Consider the following 27,892-nt stretch of genomic DNA (forward strand, 5'->3'; position numbering starts at 1 on the left):
TCTTTTTACCATCCCTAGGACATTTGTTTTTAATGTGAGAAAATATTTTGAAAGACTTTTTAAAATTTGAAATTGCAAAGTATATAAGATGAGAGTATTTCTGATGTTATCTTTAACCTTACTTTACTATTAACCTTACTTTACTATTAACCTTACTTTACTATTAGGGATGTTTTGATTTTCCAGTTACCTAAAGAGAGAGCACAATCTCTTACTAGACATTTTTACAATCTCTAAACATTGTAATCCAGTCTTGGGTATGGATGAAAGAAACGAACAATCACAGAATATCTACTATATAAGACTTAGAGCTTTCTGAATCAACAATCAGTAATGTCTTTATAAGAATACCATATAAGAATACCATAGGTATTCATTTCACAAGCCCCTCCCTTTCCTAGCTTGAGCATTTCTATTCTCCCATTAACAACCTTTTAATTCTCTGTCCCCAGTTTCTATTCAAAGGATCTTGTTAGGCGTTTTTCTTTTTTAACAGTGACTTCTACTTCATGTAAAATGAACATTCCATAATAGAACTCCAGTGACCTTTACAAGGTTCATCTCTACCAAAAAAACCTATAAATATGTTTTTTTGTGTAGCTTCCTCCTTGATCTACATTTAGACAGTAATTGATTCTAGCTTTCAAATGCTTTCGTTCTCTCTTTCAGAACAGTAAAAAGTGACTAGCCTAAAAATCTAATTGACTGAAATGATCAGTTTTACCACAGTTCACTACACTCACTCAGAAAGCTGCTCTGAGTGGCAACTTGAAAGAGCTGTCCTTTGAAATTGTCATTTTACAAGACTTCTAAGTTACAGTTGGGCCATAAATACAACAGGTTAAACTACGGCATCTGAGAAATTATATAGGTGAAAAATTACAAGGATATGATCTTTCCACTCAGGCATGTAAAGATTTAATCTCCCAGATTAAAAACCCAGAACACAGTGATTGTGCCAAGATAACAGCTGGGAGGATGCTTCAGGACTGGGTTCCCAGGGTATTTTCAGGGGACCAGATCTGTAGTCTACAGAGGCAGGTGCTACACAGGGGGAGCCCAGAAGCCCTTTCACCATATCGGGCCAGCTTTGAGCTTTATCTGTGGCATCTTGCATTCAAGGAGCGGTTCCCCATTGTCTGCTAAAGAGAAGGGAGATGAACCACCCACATGGGAACCATACTGCGTATTGACAGGAGAAAAAAGTCATGAAAGAGAAAGGCTAGGAGGCTTAGCTATATAAAAGAGGGATCTATTCTATTAACATGACAGTAGTGGAAGATACTAAAATACCAATTGTTTTGATTTCTGTCCATTAGCTAGATAGGCAGTGTTCTTCCCAGTTGGTCTCTGGAATCTCTCTTGATCCTATTCCCTTATGCATGTCCATTACCACTGCCCTTCTTTAAGTCCTCATCATTCAGACTCTACCAGGGGCTTCTTCTCAGCAGGTCTCTCAAAACCATTGTTTCTTCCTTCTAATCCAGCCTTACTATTGCAATCAGAGTGGTCCCTCTGAAACAGAAATATACGGCCATTAAAGAATGGCCACATATTGCCCTTAAGGTCCAGTCTAACATCCTAAACCTATAATTAAGTCTTCTATGAAATGGCTTCTGCTGACATCACTGGCCTAAGCTTCTGCTGACATCACTGGCCAACGCTCTGCCCCAGATGCCTTATACTCCAGTCACACAATACACATAGACAGCTCTTTCTTTGCCTATGTCCACATCTGCTTTGGAGACTTCTCTAATGAAGCCTTTAAGATGAAATAACAGTCATTACAGACTTCTTACATGGCAGTTCCTGGGTCCATAGGCACAGGTCCTAAACAAGGCAGGCAGAAGCTATATTACCTTTTATGATCCAGCTTGTAAGTCTCGTAGCATCACTTATGTAGCATTCTATTAGTTGAAGTATTCACAAAGGTCTGTCCAGTTTCAAGGGGAGGGAACACAAATACTACTTCTTGATGGGGGTTAAGGGAGGGGGCATGATTCTGGAAGAGCATCAGAGACAAGAAGCATTATTGAAGCCTTTTTTGTAAAACACAATTTGCTGCAGAGAGGGAGTACAGATTACTCTTTTAAGAAGTTTGCCTAAGAAAAGGATAGAAAGATAAGAGAACAAAGCAGGATCAAAGTAAATTTTTCTTTGACCTGGACATGAAAATGTACCACTGGCAAATGGAGTAGTTTGGAAACAAACCCGACAGTCTGATTAAGAATCTGCACTTTTTTTTTTTTTTAAAGAGTTTGTACTTTTAACCACCTTGCTGAAGAGTAAGGGTCACCAGACTATAGCCCGCAGATCAAATACAGCCCACTGCCTGTTTTTGTAAGTCTGCAAACTAAGAATAGATTTTTCTATCATTTTTATGGGAGCATAGTTGATTTACAATGTTGCGTTAGTTTCAGGTGTACAGCAAAGTGAATCAGTTATACATATACATAGATCCACTCTTTTTTTAGATTCTTTCCCCATATAGCTCATTACAGAATATTGAGTAGAGTTCCCTGTGCTATAAAGTAGGTCCTTATTAGTCATCTATTTTATATATAGTAGTGTGTGTATGTCAATCCCAATCTCCCAGTTTATCCCTCTCCCATCCCCTTATCCCCCGCTAACCATAAGATTGTTTTCTATATCTGTAACTCTATTCCTATTTTGTAAATAAGTTCATTTGTGCCATTTTTTTAGATTCCATATATAAGCGATATCATATGATATTTGTCTTTCTCTGTTTGCCTTACTTCACTCAGTATGACACTTTCTAGGTCCATTCATGTTGCTGCACATGGCATTATTTTGTTCTTTTTTATGGCTGAGTAATATTCCATTGTGTGTGTCTCTGTGTGTGTGTACCACATCTTAATCCATTCCTCTGTTGATGGACATTTAGAATGGCTGAAAAAATATCAAAAGAATCAGATCTGACACATGAAAATTCATGTATCACCCTCCATAAATAAACGTCAGTGAACAGAGGCATGCTCCTTCATTTATCCATTGTTTATGGCAGCTTTCGTGCTGCAGTGGTGGAGTTGAGTGGCTGCAACAGACCATATGGCCCACAAAGCCTAAAATGTTTACTATCTCACTCTTCATAGATGGTTTTGACCAAACCCTGGTGTAGTATCTCCCAACAGACCCATTTCTGCCTTTATATACAAGGACAACATGGGTTTCTTAAAAGTGGAGTGTCCCGTACATGCACAGCATGGTAAATACCCCAAGATTTCATGACTTCCTCACTGGCTTTCTATAGGGATAGGAAAAGCGTGTCTAAGTGGTTACCTTTATTCCTGGTCAATATTGACTTGTGCTTTATTATTTAGATAGCATTTTACTCATATGTTTTTGCATGTTGTAGCTACTTCCTCATTTGTCTTTCTGATCTTAAGTATCACTTGCTCAGAGAAGTCCTCCCTTATGAACCTGTTTCAAGCAAGTCCACCCCTGCCCACTTATTCCCCAACACTGCATCTTGAATATTCCCTTCCTATTAATCACTGCATCTGTCATTATTCCATTACTTGGCTCATCTGTTTCACGATCTGCCTCCATAGTATCTATTCCGTGGCCACAGGGACCCCACCCATCCTTGTACTCCCATAGGCAATGTTTACCTTATATTTCACCCATCTGGCATGCTGCCAGCTCAACGAATACATTTATGAATGAATGAACGTTTTTCCACGTTTACTTTATCTACCAAAAATAGAAGGAGACTTGGATTTCAGCATAACCTGAAGCGAGTATCTCTCAATCTCTATTTCACAGAAGACAGTGATTTTTAAAGGAGGTTAAATAGTCTATGGACCCTGCAGTTGGGATTTGTGGAACAGAGAAAAATCAGGGCATTTCCAAAGCCGGCAGGAGAAGGACTAGAGAATGAGGAGGTTATAGCCCAGAGATGGTGGCCAGGCCACCAGCATGGCTGCACTGGAGGGTCCTTGTAAAAGGGCTGCAGAGATGGGGGATGAGTTGGGACTGGATCTGCTGACTCAGGGCTTCTGTGCCCATGGGGGCTGCTGTTTTCTGTTTCACAAGGGTAGGTGATAAGGCAAGGAGGGATGTAGTTAGGTTGGAGGGGACTCATGTCAAGGACTGAAGAGGAAGAACAAATAGACTGTGACTCCTCACTCCCACCTTCTATGACCTTGAAATCCTGGAGTCATCTTTCCCCTTTCCTTTTCTACCCTTAGGTCCTGCCGGCGCTACATCACCAAATCTTATATCTGTCCCTTTCTCGCTATGTTCATTCTCACCCTTATAATTCAGACCCTCATTTCTTTTTTTTTCTTAATTGGAGTATAGTTGATTTACAATGTTGTGTTAGTTTCAGGAGTACAGCAGAGTGATTCAGCTATACACTTACATATATTCATTTTTTTTTAGATTCTTTACCCATATAGATTATTTCAGAATATTGAGAGAGTTCCCTGTACTATACAGTAGGTCCTTGTTGGTTATCTGTTTTATATATAGTAGTGTGTGTATGTTAATTCCAAGCTCCTGATTTATCCGTCCCCCCTCCACGTCTCCCCTTTGGTAACCATAGGTTTGTTTTTGAAATTTGTGAGTCAGTCTGTATTTTGTAAATAAGTTCATTTGTACCATTTTTTTTAGATTCCACATGTAAGAAATATCATAGGATATTTGTTGATTTACTTCACTCAGTATGACAATCTCTAGGTCCATCCATGTTGCTGCAAGATGGCATTATTTCATTCCTTTTTATGGCTAATATTCCATCATATATATATATATATATATACACACACACACACACACCACATCTTCTTTATCCAATCATCTGTCGATGGACATTTAGGTTGCTTCCACATCTTGGCTATTGTAAATAACTGCTGCAATGAACATTAGGGTGGATATATCTTTTCAAATTATGATTTTCTCCAGATATATGTACAGGAGTGGGCTATTTTTAGCTTTTTAAGGAACCTCCATACTGTTCTCCATAGTGGTTGTACCAATTTACATTCCCACCAACAGTGTAGGATGGTTCCCTTTCCTCCACACCCTCTCCAGCAGTTTGTAGAATTTATGATGATGGCTATTCTGACTGGTGTGAGGTGATACCTCATTGCAGTTTTGATTTGCATTTCTCTGATAACTGGTGATGTTGAGCATGTTTTCATGTGCTTTTTGGCCATCTGTATGTCTTCTTTGGAGAAATGTCTACTTAGCTCTTCTGCCCATTTTTTGATTGGGATGTTTGTTTTTTGTTGACATAGAGCTGCATGAGCTGTTTGTATATTTTGGAGATTAATCCCTTATTGGTTGCTTCATTTGCAAATATTTTCTCCCATTCTTTGTCTTTTTGTCTTGTTTATGGTTTCCTTTGCTGTGCAAAAGCTTTTAAGTTTCATTAGGTCCCATTTGTTTACTTTTGTTTTTAATTCCATTTCTCTAGGAGGTGGGTCAAAAAGGATCTTGCTGTGATTTATGTCATAGAGTGTTCTGCCTATGTTTTCCTGTAAGAGTTTTATAGTGTCTGGCCTTACATTTAGATCTTTAATCCATTTTGAGTTTATTTTTGTGTATGGTGTTAGGGAGTGTTCTAATTTCATTCTTTTACATGTAGCTGTCCAGTTTTCCCAGCACCACTTATTGAAGAGGCTGTCTTTTCTCCATTGTATATTCTTGCCTCCTTTATTGTAGATTAATTGACCATAGGTGCATGGGTTTATTTCTGGGCTTTCTATCCTGTTCCATTGATCTATATTTCTGTTTTTGTGCCAGTACCATACTGTTTTGATTACTGTAGCTTTGTAATATAGTCTGAAGTTAGGGAGCCTGATTCCTCCAACTCTGTTTTTTATTCTCAGCCTTGCTTTGGCTATTCAGGGTCTTTTGTGTTTCCATACAAATTGTAAAAATGTTTTTTTCCAGTTCTGTGAAAAATGCCACTGGTAATTTGATAGGGATTGCACTGAATCTGTAGATTGCCTTGGGTAGTATAGTCATTTTCACAATATTGATTCTCCCAATCCAAGAACATGGTATATCTTTCCATCTGCTTGTATCATATTTGATGTCTTTCATCAGTGTCTTATAGTTTTCAGAGTTACAGGCCTTTTGCCTCCTTAGGTAGGTTTATTCCTAGGTATTTTGTCCTTTTTGATGTGACAGTAAATGGGATTGTTTCATTAATCTCTCTGATCTCTTGTTGTTAGTGTACAGGAATGCAAGAGATTTCTGTGTATTAATTTTATATCCTGAAACTTTACCAAATTCATTGATGGGCTCTAGTAGTTTTCTAGTAGCATCTTTAGATTTTCTATGTATAGTATCATGTCATCTGCAGACAGTGACAGTTTTACTTCTTCTTTTCCAATTTGGAGTCCTTTTATTTCTTCTTCTTTGACTGCCAGGGCTAGGACTTCCAAAACTATGTTGAATAAACGTGGTGAGAGTGGACATCCTTGTTCCTGATCTTAGAAGGAATGCTTTCACCTTTTCACCATTGAGAATGATGTCAGTTGTGGGTTTGTCATATGTGTCCTTTATTATGTTGAGGTAAGTTCCCTCTATGCCTATTTTCTGGAGCGTTTTTATCATAAATGTGTGTTGAATTTTGTCAACAGCTTTTTCTGCATCTATTGAGATGATCATATAGTTTCTGTTCTTCAGTTTGTTAATATGGTGTATCACACTGATTGATTTGAGGATACTGAAGAATCCCTAGGATTCTTCAATCCCACTTGATCATGGTGTATGATCCTTTTAATGTATTGTTGGATTCGGTTTGCTAGTATTTTGCTGAGGATTTTTGAATATATGTTGATCGGTGATATTGGTCTGTAATTTTCTTTTTTTGTGGTATCTTCGGTTTTGGTATCAGCGTGATGGTGGCCTCATAGAATGAGTTTGGGAGTGTTTCTTCCTCTGCAATTTTTTGGAAGAGTTTCAGAAGGATAGGTGTTAACTCTTCTCTAAATGTTTGATAGAATTCACCTGTGAAGCCATTGGGTCCTGGACTTCTGTTTGTTGGAAGTTTTTTAATCACTGTTTCAATTTCAGTACTTGTGATTGGTCTGTTCATATTTTGTTTCATCCTGGTTCAGTCTTGGAAGGTTGTCTCTTTCTAAGAATTTGTCCATTTCTTCTAGGTTGTCTATTTTATTGGCATATGGTTGTTTGTAGTAGTCTCTTATGATCCTTTGTATTTCTGTGGTGTCAGTTGTAACTTCTCCTTTTCCATTTTTAATTTTAATGATTTGAGCCCTCTCCCCCTTTTTGTCTTGATGAGTCTGGCTAAAGGTTTATCATCACCTCATCATTTCTTAACAAAACTACTACAAGAGGTTTCTACTCCAGTTTCTTCTCCAGAGTATCTGCAAGTTAAGCTTGTAAAGGATAAATCTGATCATCTTTCAGTGGCTTTATTAGTGCTCACCAGAAGTGCTAAAAATATCTTAAGTATGGACGCACACACCCTTTAGATGTTGCCTGCAAGTCACCCCTTTCAAACTTAGTTCCTTCTCTCCTTCCCCAAGCCCAGTCCCTTTAAATGCTCCATTCCTGACACAAATAGGGCCTTTTCCTTAGTCTTCTCTTTGCCTAGAATGTTCCATATTTTTACATGAAATGCCTCCTCCTTTTCTTCAAGATTCAGCTCAAATATGAACACCTCTGGGAAACCTTCCCCAAGGCTCCCTAGGGAGAGTTTATGGTTCTGTCCACTCTATTTGCTGTCCCTATGCCCCTGCTTGGTTGTGTGACTCTCCTGGTATGTGTTCTGTGTCTCTAACTCTCTCTCTCTTTCTCTCTGCCTCTCAGGGGGAAAAAACATGTGACATGACAGTTTTCCTGTGTCAAATCTATCTTTGCCCTCCTACACAGTTACACTGTGCTGTGTTTCAGACTGCCAACAATCTTAGTATTCTTTTCTGAATCCTCAGTCCTGAGTATATCTCCTGGAACGCAATTTTTGTTGGAGGGAAAAAGAAGCAGAGGAAGGGATAAAAAAGAGAAGCAATTCAGGAAAGCAGTGTCTGTAGAAGTGAGTCAGATTGAATTAGCAGTGACCATGGAAATGGTTTTAATTGGCTACAGGGCCTGTGCTGAATGGTCGAAACCAATAAGTCAGGGAAATTGATGCTGGAAATTTCGAAAGAGGCCACTGCCATGGGTTGGATTGGTGGTGGAGAAGCTTTGTAGTCTGAATTCAAATTGCTTTGTTTCCCTTTTAAAGCTTTGGGAAAATTGGGTATCCACTGAGTGCTTCCACCTCTTCATCTGCCAGCTGGGATAATAATATATTTACCTTGATTTTTAAAATTTAAAATATCCCCTTAAAGATATATAAATGAAATAAACATTTGTAAATTGTTTAGATCAGTGTCCAGTACATAGAAAATAGTCAGAGTTAGACTACATAAAAACCACAAGCAATGCTAAGATAATCAGACTGGGTCGTAACTCAGTCTTTTCACAATTGAGAAAACAGGCCAACATGACGATTAGCTGCACTGGGATGGCAATAAGCCCTTCTTAATCGAAGTCCAATGTCTTCCTCCCAGAAATCACCACAGCTGAAAGGGCAGTGAAGGGGGATAGGAAAGGGCTATGGAGAAGAGGACAGGATTAGTGATTAATAATTGTTACAGAGAAAGAAGCATGTACCAAGAGCTATTTCATTTGCTCCTAGCATCCACCCAAAGAAGGTGACATTATTCCAGCTTGGCAGAGGTGGAAATCAAGGAAGTGGCCACTTTATGGAGGCTGAGGGGAGAAAATACTCAGTAGCGCTGCCATAAAGCCCTTTCCAGACAGGCTGGCCTGTGAAGATACAAACCCCATACCTGCTGTAGAATGCCAAATACTGGTGGGAAAAAAAAATGACTAGCAATGCAGTGGGTGATGAGAATACAACCTCTGAGTTAGTTAAGAGAAACATTATTCTAAGTCATTGTTGTAATAATTAAAAGGGAGAGTGGATTGCAAAATACAAGTTGTTTCAAAAAAAGAACATAAATTGATAGTTGGGCTAGCTGCATAGTCCTGGTTTATATGTTAAAATGTACTAGCTTTGAATAGCTTCTTTGAAATGCACAAGGGAGAGAACAGAGTGTAACTGCTTTGAGAAGACTTTCTATTTCTTTCTTTTTTTTCTTTTGTGTCTCTCAAAAGTTTTTAGAAGTGTCTTTAGGAAAACTCAGCAGGTGACTTAGAAACCATCATTTTTTGGAAGCTCAGTAGGCATATACTTTCTGCGTATTATTCAGAATTATTCTGTCTCCATCATTTATAAGCCCTTAAAGCATAAATCAATGTTATCACTCTCCTTCTAAAAGATACTGGTTTCTTAATCCTTAGGCCACTTAGGGAAGTGTCCTGAAACCTGCACATGTGGAGTATTGCCAAAATACAGATTTAGGATGTTTGTTTTGTAGGTTATACCAGACTAATGTATATGGAGTTATCTTTGAGACTATTAATTAGATCAAGTTATGTTTACTCCATTACTGAATTCCCAAGAGTATGTGTGTGTGCAAAGTCATTTCAGCAGTTCTGGGTCTTGTTTCTTGGCCTCAGGTAACACCTTTTTTACGTTTGTTTTTCTGGAGACTTCAGTTAGTAATGGGTTCACATATATCCCTGTACAAGATGTTAAGAGCTAAGGCTACTTGGAAGAAATGCAGCAGGTGTCTATGAGTAAGGAAGTTATGAGGGATACAGAGATTTGCCGCATGCTGGTGCATGGTTTTAAGCCTAACACACACTTCATCAGGTTCTTGCGAGGTCTGGGTTCATGTGACCCGTGGCAGAGTATCCAGGTCATACCCTCAGTGGTACTGACAACTCTAAAGATAACGAGTCAGAATAAATGAGGAAAACCATGTTGCAGCTAGTGCCTTAGTGTACATTCCTGGGGCCAGTGGGCTAACATTAGGGGTTTAAGTGCTAGAAATGGTTGCAAGTGTTTTCTGGAGAGATGAAGAGTGAGAAGCAGCAGAAGAGAAGGAGAAGCCTAGAGAAGCTGGACAGGGAATGAAGGAGACGGAACTCAATCATGTGCAAGGAGGCTGTGGGTCAGTGGTTAGAGAAACCTGCGGGTGGGGAACCAGGGTCTTTGACAGCAGAATATATGGGTCTCACGGGTTTAAGGGCTCAGACCCATTCTGGGTGGGTTATTTTTTTCATGTCTTTGAGTCAGTCAAAAACAGCTAACGCAATCTCCACAGTTTTTTCAAATACTCCTTTTCACTCTGTCACTATGATACTCTATTCCTATAAATAATTATGAAATATCAGTTGAATGGTTATCCTATAGACAACTGTTGAAACATCTATTTACAAATAGAAGCATTCTACAAAGAGGCAAAGGGACTGATATGAAAAACAACAGTTGGAATGGGGGGGTTCAAATCCTAGTTCTGCCACCTACAAGGTATTTGGTTTGGTGTTGGGTAAGCCATCTTTACCTCTCAGCCTGTCTATTCCCTTGTAGAATGATGAAGATTAAAACATACATGATGTGTTTAGAACAATTCTGGAACACAGTGCACACTCAATCAATATTAACTTCCTAACATTCAAATTCCCTCTACTTGGCTTTTCACTGATGTTAAACAAGTATCAATGCCAAGTTAATAAAGAAAACGTATTCGCTGGTTTGCTTCAGTTGAATTTGGTCCTGAAGTTCTAAGGAAATCATCACAGTTAAACATTGTAATTTACAGCTAACATGCCAGGATGTTGTCTATTGATGAAGAGAAAACCGCTCTGTTTTTAAGGATGGGGCAGTAGAGAGAATTTATTGAGAGAAGGTTTTCTTATAACCTCTGCACAGTTCTAGAGTTCGAGGAACTAAAAGGGAGAACAAACTGAATTTATAATGATTTCCCTCAAAATGCACTCAAAGAGAAGAAAAAGATTTCTTGAACAACTCTTATTTATAGGTAGACAGTCTTCAGACCCAAGAAACATAAACTCTCACGTGAGAGGCTAATACCTAAACACCTAAGATACACAGCCATTGAGGAAGCTTACACAGAAGTGGAGGAAATAGGCTCAAGGAGTCATGTATTCTGACCCTCCAGAAAGTTTCAGCTCATGAAGGGATAGCAACAAATAGATAAGACTCTGGAAAGTCTCACAAGCCATTGGCTACTGCCTTGTGAATACACTGTACCCACCTTTCACACCAGCGTCCTCTTCCTTCGCTGCTATGAAACTTTCTGATTGGAGAAGAGGAAGATCCAACATCATCTGCATCCTCCTCTGCCCTGTGAAGTGGCTTTGTCATCAGCATAGTGATGGGGACCTCACTACCTCTCTAATTCTTCATAGTGCTTGGTTTTTTGTGGTGTCTACCTTCTGGTCCTGGTTAGACTCCTAAAATATCAAAGATAAGAAAGGCCTTATATGCAGTTTAAGTATGTGCTAGTGAGCATTTAACAACCAGCTCCACAGTGTTTTATGTGTGTGTGTGTATATTTACATTTATATATAAACATATATACTTCATGTCTGTAAAGGATATGTAGCTCAAGTTAATAAATAGAAATAACATTATTATAAATTCCCTATAGCCAAATGATTCTCGCTGGATATTTTCAATGACTACTGAATGCTTCATTATAGCTAACCTATTTTCCAACTGACAAATTAAAAATGTCAACCAACATCCATTTATGTTAATGAATAAGACAAAGTGAAACAACAAACTTGGATGGAACGTCTTTCATTCATCAAAGACATTGAGTGCTTTCTTTTATGAATTGAATCATGGTTTTCAAATACTGGGAGAATATTTCCCTATTTTTTGTGCAACTCAGCTGTAATGCCTATAGATATGACATTTTAACTTTAATCTGTATTATATTTTCCATCACTTTCATAAGTCAATACAATCAACAAAACAATAAACCACACCTTGATTTGTAGTATTTGCCGATTTTCACGGTGTAAATACTCCCATCTGGCAGATAACAAGCTATAAAATGACCCCACTGAATGGAAAGCTGGGAAAAGATGGCAGTAGCACAGCTATTTTATAATATTTATTTCCACCATAGAGATGCAATAGCTATTCATATCCTAAAGAGAACAGATAAAATAGATGAAGTCAAATATTAGAAAATAATGAATTTGAGCACTTTACATTTTAACGTAATATGTTAAATGTGCAGTCTACATAGTTTAATTGCCAGTGATGCTGTGTTTAAAACCAGCTCACATCATTTCTAAAAATAAACCCATCCGCTCTCAGATTCCACGTGGGCTCCAGCACACTACTGCTTCTATAAAGCCTAGGACTCAAACTGCTTGTTTTACAGATGAGAAATTGAGGCCTTGGGCGTAAATGAGAATGGTCCAAAAATTGAGTAACTTCACTGCTTTGGGTTAAGTCAGCAGAGCTATGGATTTGATTCTCATTACTGCTTATTCTGAGTGTTCCTAAGTATTAATAGATTGACTCTCCAAACCTCAGCTGCTTTCTGTATTTTATAGAAATAGTATTTCCAAAATGATAATAATTCCCAAATACTAAAGTTGTTATAGGGAATAAAGTATATTCCAAGTCATACACTTAGTGGATATTTAGAAAGTGCTGCATAAATAATGGTTATTATTATTAATAGAAGGTTATTACGAGCAACAAAGGCAACTCGAATCCCAGTTCCACATGACAACCCTTCAGATATCTGTAGACAGTTCTCACATTCCACTAAATAAAGTCACCACTAAACTGTACAACCCCAAGCCCTTTCAAAACCTCATTATTCAACTTGTGCTAGGCTTAGCACTTGGTGCTAGTAACACAACTTCTAATTAGAGTAGTTGCCCTCTTTGATCGGACCGTCTACCATTAAAAGAAGTGTCTTGAATTAAAGTTTGTTTGGTTTTGCTTTTTGTCCACATCTAGAATTAGTTTCAAGTCTGAGCAGCATTTCAAGAATGGCACTGACTGACAAACCAGAACGTGTCAAGAGGAGGCTTTTATGATAAGGGATCTAGAAACCCTTGTAATTTCTGAGAGAGTTGAAGGAAGGGGGCCTGTCTGTCCTGGAGGAGAGAAGATTTGAAAAGAATTAGATGGAGAATCACATAAAACAGAGAGCTTATTTGACTGCCCCTGGTTGTAACCCCGGTTTGTCATTTATGTCCTCATTGAGTTTTGTGAAAATGAAATATTGAATGAAAGAACGTACAAGTGAATAAATGTATGGGCCACAAATAATGTAAGCACTGCTTCAATGCAATTGGGCCGCTTACTATAGTCTCTTGAGCCTGAATTTCCTCATTGGTGACAATGGGATGACAGCAGCCTCCTCGATAGGTTGTTATAAAAATTAGTTATATAACAGAGCATTTGCCACATGCCAGACACTTGATAAATGGTTGGTTGCTATCCTTATTCTTGTTCTCCAGCCTTCTAACTAGCTGATCATCACTTCCCTCAAAGAACTGAGGGGAAACAGGGAGAGAGCTAGGCAGTATGTTCCAGGGGTCTGTGGGCAGCAGAAAAAGTCACATATTGGAAGCTCTGACATTATAAAAAGTTTTGGGGGGCTTCCCTGGTGGCGCAGTGGTTGAGAATCTGCCTGCCAATGCAGGGGACACGGGTTCGAGCCCTGGTCTGGGAGGATCCCACATGCCGCGGAGCAACTAGGCCCGTGAGCCACAACTACTGAGCCCGCGCGTCTGGAGCTTGTGCGCCGCGACAGTGAGAGGCCCGCGCACCGCAATGAAGAGTGGCCCCCGCTCGCCGCAACTAGAGAAAGCCCTCGCACAGAAACGAAGATCCAACATAGCCAAAAATAAGTTAATTTTTTTTAAAAAAGGAGTGAAGTCTTAATACACATAACAATTTGGATGAATCGCCAGAGAACTATGCTGAGTTAAAAAAAAAAGCTAATCACAATTAAAAAAAAAAAAGTTTTTGGAAGGAATAGGGGAGGTGCACAGAAAAGTGTTGTTGGGTAACATGACAGGCTTAAGTGGCCGAATGGCTTACCTGTGATTCCTACATCTCTAAACCTATAACGAACTTCAGTAAGTCTCAAAATATAGTATTATGAGATAGATTTCTTCTGAAGGCTGGTGAGAGACGGAGTATACACCCATGTCCATACATGGGTCTGAGATATTTGGGAATGGTGACAAGGGAACCGCATGTAAAAACTGAAAAGTTACCTCCTAATATCTATCCCTTGACAATGTGTGTTCATCTAAAAGATTATTTTTGATCCTCCCTAGTATCTGGCTAAAGAGATAAAGGCAGAATTATTTTCTAGAATTTCTTCTAAGACTCCTTTAAAAGGAATCAATAAGGTTTTTGGGGTTTTTTTCCTTTCACTTTTTAGGAAATCTTTCTTCTGGTCTACAACTAGCATTTGATGCCTGGAGTTCCAGCAGCAGCATTCTGGGAATAGGAAGTGACACTAGGAATGGAAGGAGTTGCTGCTTACCGGACAGTCAGCATCCTACACTGAAATGTAGGACCCTCTTTTACATGACAGAGAAAGGTACTTTATCCAGTTTCCAATCCCTATTACAATATCAGACATGTTCAAAAGTTAGGGAGAGGACTCAACACTTTTCCTAATGGTTGAGTCCTAGAACATCAAGACAAAGTTACCAAAATCTCTAATGGGCAGAGAGGCCCCAAGTGATACCTGAGTTCATTAATAATTAACAGTGGGGAATTTGGCTCCTAAGCCCATGAATGCTAATCAAGTTTCTTAAGTGTCTACATTAAAAATATAGAGGAGAGAAACCGCTGACTCACGCCTTTGGCCACATCAAATTATTAGGAATTTCCCGAACCAGAGATTTTACCATATGGCCACTTCTTTTATAAACAAACATTTATGTACCATTTATTATGCACCAGGTACTATTCTAAGCACTCTAACAATATTGATGCATAGAAGAGGGGAGATCAAGAGGGCAGAGTAGGAGGATGTGGAGCTCACCTCCTCCCGTGAACACATCAAAAATACATCTACATGTGGAACAATTCTCACTGAAAACTAACTGGAGACTAGCAGGTGGAGACTAGCAGGAAGACCCTTGTACAACCAAGGCTGTAAAAAAGATCCACACGAAATTGGGTAGGAAGGGAAGAGAAGCAATCATGTTAGAACCTGTGCCCCTGGAAGGGAACACGGAAGAGGAGGGAGGGGGATTACACAGGCCAAGATCCTCCCTGGGGCATGAGGGTTCAAACCACATATTGAGTACCCCAACCCTGGGGACCAGTGCTGGAAAGTCAGGTTCCCTTAGGTGGTTTGAAAACAAGTGGAAGTAACAGGAAAACTGTAAGAAACCTAGACTCCACTCTTGAAGAGTGTACACACACTCCCAAAACAAGGCATTGGAAGCAGATTGAAACTGCATGGGGCTCTGGCCAGTTTCCCATGACCATCCCAGTCCACACCATAGCCCACGTCAAGAGCCTGCACCAGCACTTCTTGCTCTATGGTCAACTCCACCCTAGGGCTAGGGCTGTAGCAGCGAAGGGGAGTGTGCAGTTGTGAGGGACAAAGACGGCCTAGACCCAGAACAGCATCTGAACAGGATCGGGGAAAGAAATGACTGGTCCTTACTGAGGCAGTACATTGACGGCAGCCCAGAACTGTCACCGGGGCCAGGACTGCCACAGCCTGTGGCTGCTCCAGCTGTTCTTGCTCCAGGACAGCACCCCTCTGGGGCAGGGTGCAGTGCTGGGTGGTGGGACAGCCCACACTTAGAGGAAATGGAGCCAGCTGAGACTCAACCCTGAGACTTCTGCTCCAGCAACTTGGGACCTGCCCCACCCCCAATTGGGTGGTGTTGGCCACTGAATAGAGGAGAGGCCCCAGCTAACACCTGGCACTGGCTCCAGGCTGTCCATCTCCAGGTCCACCTTCTAGTGGTGATAGCTGCCAGCACACCCTGGGGGAAGACATGACTCATGTTCACATCTGATCCAGTTCTCCTACCAAAGCCACTGGGCACACAGACTATATAGGGAAGCTCCCACACAAGGACAGCCCTTTAGGACTGCAACAGGTAAGTGTTTCACCTAATTTCTTAGTGAGAGAAACTTGAGCAAAATGAGAAGACAGGAATTTGTTTCAATTGAAAGAATAAGAGAAAACCCCTGGAAAAAACAACTAATGAAACCATAAATAATTTACCAGATAAAGAGTTCAAAGCTTTTGTATTAAGAATGCTAATGGAATTAGGGAAAAGAATAGATGATGAACACAGCAAAAATTTCAACAAGGAAGTACAATACCTGAAATACCAAAAAAAACAAAAAACAAAAAACAGAACTGAAAAATACAATACCTGAAATGAAAAACACAATAGAAGGACTACAGGAATAGAAGCAGACTAGGTAAGAGAGAAGAATACATACATGATCTGGAAGATAGAATAATGGAAATCAATCACAACAAACAGAAAAACTTTTTAAATGAGAAACCAGTTTATGGGACCTCTACTACAACAAAAAGCATATCAACGTTCATATTAAAGGGGGTCCCAGAAGAAGGAGAAAAAAGGGGGTTAAAAATATATTTGATGACATCATGGCTGAAAGATTCCCAAACCTGAAGAAGGAAACAGATATCTAGGTTTAGGGGGCACAGAGGGTCCCAAACGAGATGAACCCAAACAGAACCACACCAGGACGTATTATAATTAAAATGGCAAAAGTCAGAGAATTCTAAAGGCAGAAACAGAAAAAGTTGTATAAAGGGAACCCCCATGAGGCTATCAGCTGATTTTTCTGCAGAAATTTTGCAGGCCAGGAAAGAGTGATATGATATATTCAAAGTGCTGTAAAGAAAAAGCCTGCAACTTAGGATACTCTACCCAGCAAGATTATCATTTAGAATTGAGGGAGATAAACATGAAAATGTAAAATCTGACATCAGAAACACAAAGTGTGGGAGAGGGAAGTAAAAATATGTAGATCTTTTAGAATGTGTTTGAGCTTAAATGGCCACCAGTTTAAAACAATAGATACAGATCAACAAATAACCCCATGGTAACCATAAGTCAAAAAGCTATAATAGACGATACACAAAATAAATCTCAACGAATTTAAGAGGGTAGAAATAATACCAAGCATTTTTTCTTTTTGGACCACAATACGAAACTAGAAATTAATTATAGGAAGAAAAAGGGGAAAAACACAAACATGTGGAGACTAAACATGCTACTAAAAAACCAATGGGTTAATGAATCAAAGAGGAAATCAAAAAATACCTGGAGACAAATGAAAATACAAACACAACTTTCCAGAATCTAAGGGATGCAACAAAAGTGGCTGTAAGAGGGAAATGTATAGCAATATAGGTCTATCTTAAGAAACAAGAAAAATCTCAAACAACCTAACCTACCATCTAAAGTAATGAGAAAGAAACAAACCCCAAAGTCAGAAGAAGTGAGGAAATAAATAAAATAGACCAAAAGAAATAGAAAAAACTCAATGAAACCAAGGGCTGTTTTTTTGAAAATTTAAACAAAATTGATGTCTTAAGCCAGGTTCATTAAGCAAAAATAGAGGACCCAAATAAACAAAATAAGAAATAAAAGCAGAGACATAAGCCACATTACAGAGATACAAAAAAACCCTAACAAATTGCCACAGTAATATGCCAACAAATTGGACAACCTAGAAGAAATGGACAAATTTCTAGAAATACACAACCTTACAGGACTGAATTAGGAAGAAACAGACAATCTAAATGGACTGATCACTAGAGGTAAAATTGAATTTATAATTTAAAAACCCCTAGAAAACAGAAGTCCAGGTCCAGACAGTTTCACAAGGGAATTCCACCAAACAAATAAACAAGAGCTAACACCTATCCTCAAACTAAACTATTCCCAAAATTTGAAGAGGAGGAAACACTCTCAAACTCATTCCATGAAGTAAACATCACCCTGATACTTAAACCAGACAAAAGACACTACAAGAAAAGAAAATTATAGGCCAGTATCTCTAATGAATATGGATGTAAAAATCCTCAAAAAGTATTAGCAAATTGAATTCAACAGTATATAAAAAGGATCATACACCATGATTAAGTGGGATTTATGCCAGAGATGCAAGGATGGGTCAGTATCTGCAAGTCCATCAATGTGATACACTACATTAACAAAAGGAAGGATAACAATCACATGATCATCTCAACAGATGAAGAAAAGGCATTTGGCAAAATTTAACATCCATTCATGATAAAAGCTCTCATTAGCGTTGGTAAGGAGGGAACATATCTCAATATAATTAAGGCCATCTATTATAAACCCATAGCTAACATCATACTCAACAGTGAAAAGCTGAAAACTTTTCCTCTAAAATCAGAAAGAAGACAAGGATACCCACTCTTGCCACCTCCATTTAACATAGTATTGGAAGTCCTAGCCACAGCAATCAACAAGATAAAGAAACAAAAGGAATCCAAATTGGAAGGGAAGAAGCAATAGTCACCATTTGCAGTTGGCATGATACTATATGTAGAAAACCCTAAAGTATCCACAGAAAAACTACTAGAACTTGTAAATGAAGTGGGTAAGGTTGCAATATACAAGATTAATATGCAGAAATCTGTAGCTTTTCTATACACACTAATAGTGAACTCTCAGAGAAAGCAAGTAAACAATCATGGGAAAACTGGACAGCTACACTTAAAAGAATGAAATTAGAACATTTTCCCATACCAAAATGAAAATAAACTCAAAATGGGTTAAAGACCTAAATGTAAGACCTGAATCCATAAAACTCCTAGGAGAAAACATAGGCAGAATACTCTTTGACATAAATTTTAGCAATATTTTTTTGGACCTGTCTTCTCAAGAGAAACAAAAGCAAAAGTAAAAAATGGAACCTATATAAACTTAAAAGATTTTACACAGCAAAGGAAACCATCAACAAAATGAAAAGATAACCTGCTGAATGGGAGAAAATATATGCAATTTATATGACTGATAAGGAGTTAATATCCAAAATATATCAACAGCTCATAAAACTCAGTATCAAAAACCTGATAAAAAAATAGAAAGACATTTTTCCAAAGACGATATACAGATGGCCAACAGGTACACGAAATGATGCTCAACATCACAAATCATCAGATAAATGTAAATCAAAACCACAATGAGATAAAACCTCACACCTGTCAGAATAGTTATCATCAAAAAGTGTACCAATAACAAATGTTGGTGAGAATATGGAGAAAAGGGAACCCTAGTTCACTGTTGGTGAGAACATAAATGGGTGCAGCTACATGGAAAACAGTATGGAGGTTCCTCAAAAGACTAAAAATAGGACTACCATATGATCCAGCAATTCCACCTGAAGAAAATGAAACCACTAATTCGAAAAGATACATGCAACCCAATGTTCATAGCAGCATTATTTACAATAGCCAAGATATGGACACAACTTAAGTGTCCATTAACAGATGAATGGATAAAAAAGATGTGATATATATACACCTACATACGCATATATACCTACATACATATAGACACATACATACGTATAGACACATACATACATATAGACACATACATACTCGCACACATGTGCGCACACACACATATACAATGAAATATTTCTCAGCCATAAAAAATAAAATTCTGCCATTTACAACAACATGGACTGACCTAGAGGGTATCATGCTTAGTAAAATAAGTCAGAGAAAGACAAATGCTGTGTGTTATCACTTATTTGTGGAATCTAAAAATCCATTGGGGCTTCCCTGGTGGTGCAGTGGTTGAGAGTCCACTTGCCGATGCAGGGGACACGGGTTCGTGCTCCGGTCCGGGAAGATCCCACATGCTGCGGAGCGGCTGGGCCCGTGAGCCATGGCTGCTGAGCCTGCGTGTCCGGAGCCTGTGCTCCGCAACGGGAGAGGCCGCAACAGTGAGAGGCCCGCGTACAGAAAAAAAAATAAAAGCAAAATCATGTCACACAAACAATCCTATCCTTGTTTCCCTACTATGAAAATACTAAAACAGAAAAAGGCATAAAGAAAAATGGAGTGTAAAACTTGGAATCCACAACTCAGGAAGTTTAAAAGGCAAATCAGAAATGATTGCAGCCGTCCCTGATCACAGCATACTTCCTCCCTTCTAGAGCTAATGCCTTCTCATCACATCTGCTGTAGAACATTCCTCTAGGGTATATTTGGCCACCGTGTGTATTTGAATCATCACTTTATTTCCTATCCAACTGTCACTGTAAATGTTGAAGCTGAGGCCCAAAGAGAAGAAATGACTTTCCCAAGTTCAACAGATACGAATATCCAGGTTTGGGAGCCTCACTTCTGTGTTCCCCTCACCATGTCATGCTGTCCCTTAAAAAAAACAAAGCCTCATTTACTACAAGTATCTAATTTTGTTATTTTCCTAAACCATGGAATCATAGTGATTGAATTCACTTGAAAACTATGGCAGAAAAACGTAAATTTAACTTGAGTCGGTCTATTTTTAATGCATTCAGAGATTACAAATGATCTGTCTTCTGAGAGTAAACTGAAAAGTATTCCAACCTTATTTAGCAAATAGGAACTAGAGGGAACCTATAGACAGGCCATGGCAGAAACCCCATTTTCGTCTCTTCAAGCTGAACCCCTCATCTCCCCGTATTCCTAACACTGAGGGATGAGTTTGTATTTGACAAATGGCTGCCTGGTAGAGAGGCCCCCCCATCATTACCCAAATCCACTTAGAAGAGGAATGCATCCTCAAGAATGGGGCCTGGTGAAAAGTGCTTAGAGACAGTCTGGGCTGAAGCAGGGCCCTTCTGATTCCATTTATCAGTGGTGTGGTGGTGTCTTTTGAAGTGGCTTCCTCCAGTCTTGGCAGCAGCTCAGAGAGCCACCAGCGTAGGAGGAACTGCCACCCACAGCCTCCATGAGGCTCTTCAAGGAGGGGGCACAGCTGGAGCTGGGCCTTGCTGAGATCAGGCTGCACCAGGGAAGAAGTGGAGAGAAACCTGCTGACTCCTGCCTTTGGCCACTTCCAAATTATTAGGAATTTCCTGAACCAGGGACTGCATGCATAGTTATTTTTTCTGGGATAAGAGAAATCATGAGCCCTTTTTCTAAATAAGAGGGAAGAAAGAATTCACTACCATGAATATTTTAGGGACATTATATGCACAAGCTACACATATTTTTCATTAGCCCCTACAGATTCACTTTCCACTCTTCTCTACTGTGTTCCCTAGGAGGCTGACTTCATATAAACTGTATCAATGGGCTCTCTTGCCATCAAGCTGCCAGTTGGCTTTGGCCAGCTGGAGACACTGGTAAGAGACAGGAAGGGCTAGAAAGAAGTAAGGTCAAGCTACTTATGACTGCAGCCCTCTTTGCTAGATCACTATGGGTTGGTTGAGTCCCTTTTCCAGTACTCAAGCTCCTATCAAGCAATACTCTTCATAGAGCAAAAAAAGAAGAAAAGACCACAGTGCATCTTCTCTACCATCTGTTGAAGTCTTAGTAAGACTGTTAGAGGGCCATGGGGTAGGCACATGATCTAAGCTAGGCCAATCAGATTTTTTCCCTTGGGAATTCAAATCTTAAGGCAGATGATAGATGGAGAGAGTTGAAACTGATTGATGCCTGTGTTGGAGCATTCTCCCAACGCCCCCCCCCCCCCCGCCCCAAAAAAGTCCAGTGGATCCTTAGATTCCAAGACTACACTGGTTCTATTCTATTTTTTAAGTCCTGGTTCTTCAGTATTTCCTTAAATTTTATAATTCACCCACATTCAACTGAAAAGGAAGCTAAAACTAAAGAAATTGAAGCTCAGAGCATTGTAGCAACTTGTCCAAAGTCACACAGCTAGTAAGTAGAAAACACGGGATTCAAATTCAGGTTTGTTTCCAATATACCATATTGCTTACAGGAAGGCAGGATTTACGAGTTCATGACCTATACATACAAAGAGACTTGAGAGACTCAGTCTTGCTATTAAAAGCTGAGTAAGCTCATTGAAAATGTCTGCCTAGTGCCCAAGCATAGGGAAGAAAACAAAATAAAGAGCAATTTAGAAAATTTCTATGACCAATAGAATTCTATTTGGCACAGTGTATGGCCTCCTGAACAGAAACAAATTATCAACATGTGAAACCATGGTCATTTTCAAAGGACATTTCTTCCTCATTTATAATTCTTTCTTCTTAGAGTTTTCACTGCTTGCTCTCTTCTGAGGGTAACTGGGTAAGGAAGCAGATATCTATACCTTACTGACAATGGATTTGGTAGTATATGGTATCTGCTATAGATTGAATGTTTGTGTCCCCTAAAATTCATATATTGAAAATCTAACACCCAAGATGATGGAATTAGGAGGTGGGGCCTTTGGCTCCGCTCTGATAAATAGGATAAGGGTCTTATAAAAAAGGACCCAGAGAACTCCCTTGCCGCTTCCACCACGTAAGTACACAAACAAGAAGACACCATCTATGAACAAGAAAGCAGGCCCTCACCAGATGCTGAATCTGCCAGCACATTGATCTTGGACTTTCCAGCCTCCAGAACTTCGAAAACTAAATTTCTGTTGTTTATAAGCTATCCAGTTTATAGTAGTTTATTATACCAGCTGAACAGACTAAGGCCAAGTCTCTTTCAATTCTTACAATTATCCTGTGCAGAGGTCATTTTTGTCCCTCCTTTCAGATGAGGAAAAAAAAGCACCATTGCCCAAGGTTATATAATAGTAAAAGGCAAAGCAAAAACTTAGAGTTTGGTCCATGTGCTCTTTTTAACAGCACTAACATTTTTCAACAAGGATGTTATTTCGCAGACATCCTTGAGGCAACCACAAAAATACTGCCCTGGTTGGGAACCTCAAAATCATGCAAGTCTATTAATGTATAGTTCTATTCCTTTTTTCTTCTTGAAGCCCTACTTCATTTTTTTATTTCTTCCTAAGAGCAGTGGAAGACATCTTTGTTGCTGTTTTTAAGAAGTGATAGATGGGTATATCTAGCAGAAGGTTGGTTTTGGGGTCCTATGTAAGGATAATCTGGTACCTGAAGATAGTGTCTTCCACTTTCTACTCAGCTGCATTCTGAGATGCCAGGGGTGAGAAGTCACTGTGCTGGAGAAGCAATTGGTACCTGGGAAATACTTCAGAATGCTCTAATTTGGTTGAAATTTGAATTCATATATTAGCAGCCTTACAAGGTAAAAACTCAGTTACTAAACAAATATTTGAGTACCTAATATATGCCTGGCACTGTCCTTGTCATTATGAATACAGTGGTAAACAAAACTAATAAGTCCTGGCTCTTACAGAGGAAAGAAACGAGAAATTTAAGCAAGTGGGAAAATGAATAAAAAGTGTACTCAAATATGCTATATACGATATCTATAAAATAGTAACTTATTGATACTCTGATTTTAAAAGTTAACTGATGGAATTTTCAACAAATGGTGCTGCGATAACTGGGATGTCCTCATGCAAAGACTAAAGCAGAACCTCTACCTCACACCCTACATAGTAATTAACTTAAAATGGATAATAGACCTAAATCTTATAAGCTGAAAATGTAAAACTTTCAGAAGAAAACATAGGAGGTAGTCTTCATGACTTTAGGTGATAGTTTCTTACATATGGAACCAAAAGCACTAGCAATGAAAAAATATTGATGAATTAGACTTCATCAAAAGTAAAATCTTGGGCTTCCCTGGTGGCGCAGTGGTTGAGAGTCTGCGTGCCGATGCAAGGGACACGGGTTCGTGACCCGGTCAGGGATGATCCCACATGCTGCAGAGCAGCTAGGCCTGTGAGCCATGGCCGCTGAGCCTGTGCTCCACAATGGGAGAGGCCACAACAGTGAGAGGCCCGCGTACCGCCAAAAAAAAAAAAAAAAAAGTAAAATCTTTTGTGACTCAAAAAAGATCATCAAGAAAGTGAAAAGACAACCCATCAAATGGGAGAAAATACTTGCAAATCATATATATCTGATAAAAGACGTGTATTCAGAAAACATAAAGAACTCTTATATTTTAGGTCATTTTTTAACTTGCTTAAATTTGCATTTTCTTCTTTCTTTGAGAGCCATTTTTAAAATGGGCAAAGGGGGAGACCTTCAAGATAGCAGGAGAGTATGACATGGAGATCACCTTCCTCCCCACAAATACATCAGGAATACATCTACATGTGGAACAACTCCTACAGAACACCTACTGAACGCTGGCAGAAGACCTCAGACCTCCCAAAAGGGTCTTGGTGCTCCAGCCGGGTGTCAGGCCTGTGTCTCTGAGGTGGGAGAGCCGAGTTCAGGACATTGGTCCACCAGAGACCGCTCAGCTCCACGTAATATCAAACAGCGAAAGCCTCCCAGAGATCTCCGTCTCAACACCAAGACCCAGCTCAACTCAATGACCAGCAAGCTACAGTGCTGGACACCCTATGACAAACAACTAGCAAGACAGGAACACAACACCACCCACTAGCAGAAAGGCTGCCTAAAATAATAAGGTCACAGACACCCCAAAATACACCACCAGACGTGGACCTGCCCACCAGAAAGACAAGATCCAGCCTCATCCACCAGAACACAGGCACTAGTCCCCTTCACCAGGAAGCCTACACAACACACTGAACCAACCTTAGCCACTGGGGACAGACACCAAAAACAACGGGAACGACAAACCTGGAGCCTGAGAAAATGAGACCCCAAACACAGTAAGTTAAGCAAAATGAGAAGACAGAGAAACACACAGCAGATGAAGTAGCAAGGTAAAAACCCACCAGACCAAACAAATGAGAAAATAGGCAGTCTAACTGAAAAAGAATGATAGTAAAGATGATCCAAAATCTTGGAAATAGAATGGAGAAAATACAAGAAACGTTTAACAAGGACCTAGAAGAACTAAAGAGCAAACAATGATGAACAACACAATAAATGAAATTAAACATTCTCTAGAAGGAATCAACAGCAGAATAACTGAGGCAGAAGAATGGATAAGTGACCTGGAAGATAAAATACTGGAAATAACTACTTCAGAGCAGAATAAAGAAAAAAAATGAAAAGAATGGAGGACAGTCTCAGAGACCTCTGGGACAACATTAAACGCACCAACATTCGAATTATAGGGGTCCCAGAAGAAAAAGAGAAAAACAAAGGGACTGAGAAAACATTTGAAGAGATTATAGTTGAAAACTTCCTAATATGGGAATGGAAATAGGCAATCAAGTCCAGGAGGCACAGAGAGTGCCATACAGAATAAATCCAAGGAGAAACACGCCAAAACACGTATTAATCAAACTATCAAAAATTAAATACAAAGAAAAAACATTAAAAGCAGCAAGGGAAAAACAACAAATAACATACAAGGGAATCCCTATAAGGTTAACAACTGATCTTTCAGCAGAAACTCTGCAAGCCAGAAGGGTGTGGCAGGACATATGTAAAGTGATGAAAGGGAAAAACCTACAACAAAGATTACTCTACCCAGCAAGGATCTCATTCAGATTCGATGGAGAAATTAAAACCTTTAAAGACAAGCAAAAGCTAAGAGAATTCAGCACCACCAAACCAGCTTTACAACAAATGCTAAAGGAACTTCTCCAGGCAGGAAACGCAAGAGAAGGAAAAGACCTACAACAGCAAAACAATTAAGAAAATGGTAATAGGAACATACATACATATCGATAATTACCTTAAATGTAAATGGACTAAATGCTCCAACCAAAAGACATAGACTGGCTGCAGGGATACAAAAACAAGACCTGTATATACGCTGTCTACAAGAGACCCACTTCAGACCTAGGGACACATACTGACTGAAAGTGAGGGAATGGAAAAAGATATTCCATGCAAATGGAAATCAAAAGAAAGCTGGAGTAGCAATTCTCATATCAGACAAAATAGACTTTAAAACAAAGACTATTACAAGACACAAAGAAGGACACTACATAATAATGATCAAGGGATCAATCCAAGAAGAAGGTATAACAATTGTAGATATTTGTGCACCCAACATAGGAGCACCTCGATACATACGGCAAATGCTAACAGCTATAAAAGAGGAAATCAACAGTAACCCAATCATAGTAGGGGACTTTTAAACCCCACTTTCACCATTGGACAGATCATCCAAAATGAAAATAAATAAGGAAACACAAGCTTTAAATAATACATTAAATAAGATGGACTTACTTGATATTTATAGGACATTCCATCCAAAAACAATAGATTACACTTTCTTCTCAAGTGCTCACGGAACATTCTCCAGGACAGATCATATCTTGGGTCACAAATCAAGTGTTGGTAAATTTAAGAAAACTGAAATCATATCAAGTATCTTTTCTGACCACAATGCTATGAGACTAGATATCAATTACAGAAAAAATCTGTAAAAAATACAAACACTAGGAGGCTAAACAATACACTACTTAATAACCAAGAGATCACCAAAGAAATCAAAGAGGAAATCAAAAAGTACCTAGAAACAAATGATGATGAAAACACAACGACCCAAAACCTATGGGATGCAGCAAAAGCAGTTCTAAGAGGGAAGTTTATAGCAATACAATCCTACCTTTAGAAACAAGAAACATCTCAAACAGACAACCTAACCTTGCACCTAAAGCAATTAGAGAAATAAGAACAAAAAAAGCCCAGAGTTAGCAGGAGGAAAGAAATCATAAAGATCAGATGAGAAATACATGAAAAAGAAATGAAGGAAACAATAGCAAAGATCAATAAAACTAAAAGCTGGTTCTTTGAGAAGATAAACAAAATTGATAAACCATTAGCCAGACTCATCAAGAAAAGGAGAAGACTCAAATCAGTAGAGTTAGAAATGAAAAAGTAGAAGTTACAACTGACACTGCAGAAATACAAAGGACCATGAGAGATGACTACAAGCAACTATATGCCAATAAAATGGACAACCTGGAAGAAATGGACAAATTCTTAGAAAAGCACAACCTTCTGAGACTGAACCAAGAAGGCATAGAAAATATAAACTGACCAATCACAAGCACTGAAATTGAAACTGTGATAAAAATCTTCCAACAAACAAAAGCCCAGGACCAGATGGCTTCACAGGCGAATTCTATCAAACATTTAGAGAAGAGCTAACACCTATCCTCCTCAAACTCTTCAAAAATATACCAAAGGGAGGAATACTCCCAAAGTCATTCTACAAGGCCACCATCAACCTGATACCAAAACCAGACAAAGATGTCACAAAAAAATAAAGCTACAAGCCAATAGCACTGATGAACATAGATGCAAATATCCTCAACAAAATACTAACAAACAGAATCCAACGGCACATTAAGAGGATCATACACCATGATCAAGTGGGGTTTATCCCAGGAATGCAAGGATTCTTCAATATAAGCAAATCAATTAATGTGATACACCATATTAATAAACTGAAAGATAAAAACCATATGATCATCTCAATAGATGCAGAAAAAGCTTTCGACAAAATCCAACACCGATTTATGATAAAACCCCCGCAGAAAATAGGCACAGAGGGAACTTACCTGAACATAATAAAGGCCATATATGACAAACTCACAGCCCACATCATCCTCAATGGTGAAAAACTGAAACCATTTCCACGAAGATCAGGGACAAGACAAGGTTGTCCACTCTCCTCACCACTATTATTCAACATAGTTTTGGCTGTTTTAGCCACAGCAATCAGAGAAGAAAAAGAAATATAACAAATCCAAATCAGAAAAGAAGAAGTAAAGCTATCACTGTTTGCAGATGACATGATAATATACATATTGAATCCTAAAGATGCTACCAGAAAACTACTAGAGCTAATCAATGAATTTGGTAAAGTAGCAGGATACAAAACTAATGCACAGAAATCTCTTGCATTCCTATAAACTAAAGATGAAAAATCTAAAAGAGAAATTAAGGAAA

At 39.0% G+C, this 27,892-nt stretch overlaps 1 long non-coding RNA gene across 1 annotated transcript in view; it reads right to left on the reverse strand.

The window, feature by feature from the left end:
* Positions 1-11,342: 11,342 nt before the first annotated feature.
* LOC117199619 (uncharacterized) overlaps positions 11,343-27,892 on the reverse strand; it is a 172,787-nt gene continuing 156,237 nt past the window's right edge. The window contains exons 4-5 of the long non-coding RNA XR_004480884.2: positions 11,911-12,075; positions 11,343-11,370 (exon numbers count right to left, since the gene is read on the reverse strand). This is a non-coding gene — a long non-coding RNA (uncharacterized LOC117199619). The remainder of the gene's footprint in view (positions 11,371-11,910; positions 12,076-27,892) is intronic.

The sequence above is a fragment of the Orcinus orca genome, chromosome 17, assembly GCF_937001465.1.
Source record: "Orcinus orca chromosome 17, mOrcOrc1.1, whole genome shotgun sequence".
Lineage (NCBI taxonomy): Eukaryota > Metazoa > Chordata > Mammalia > Artiodactyla > Delphinidae > Orcinus > Orcinus orca.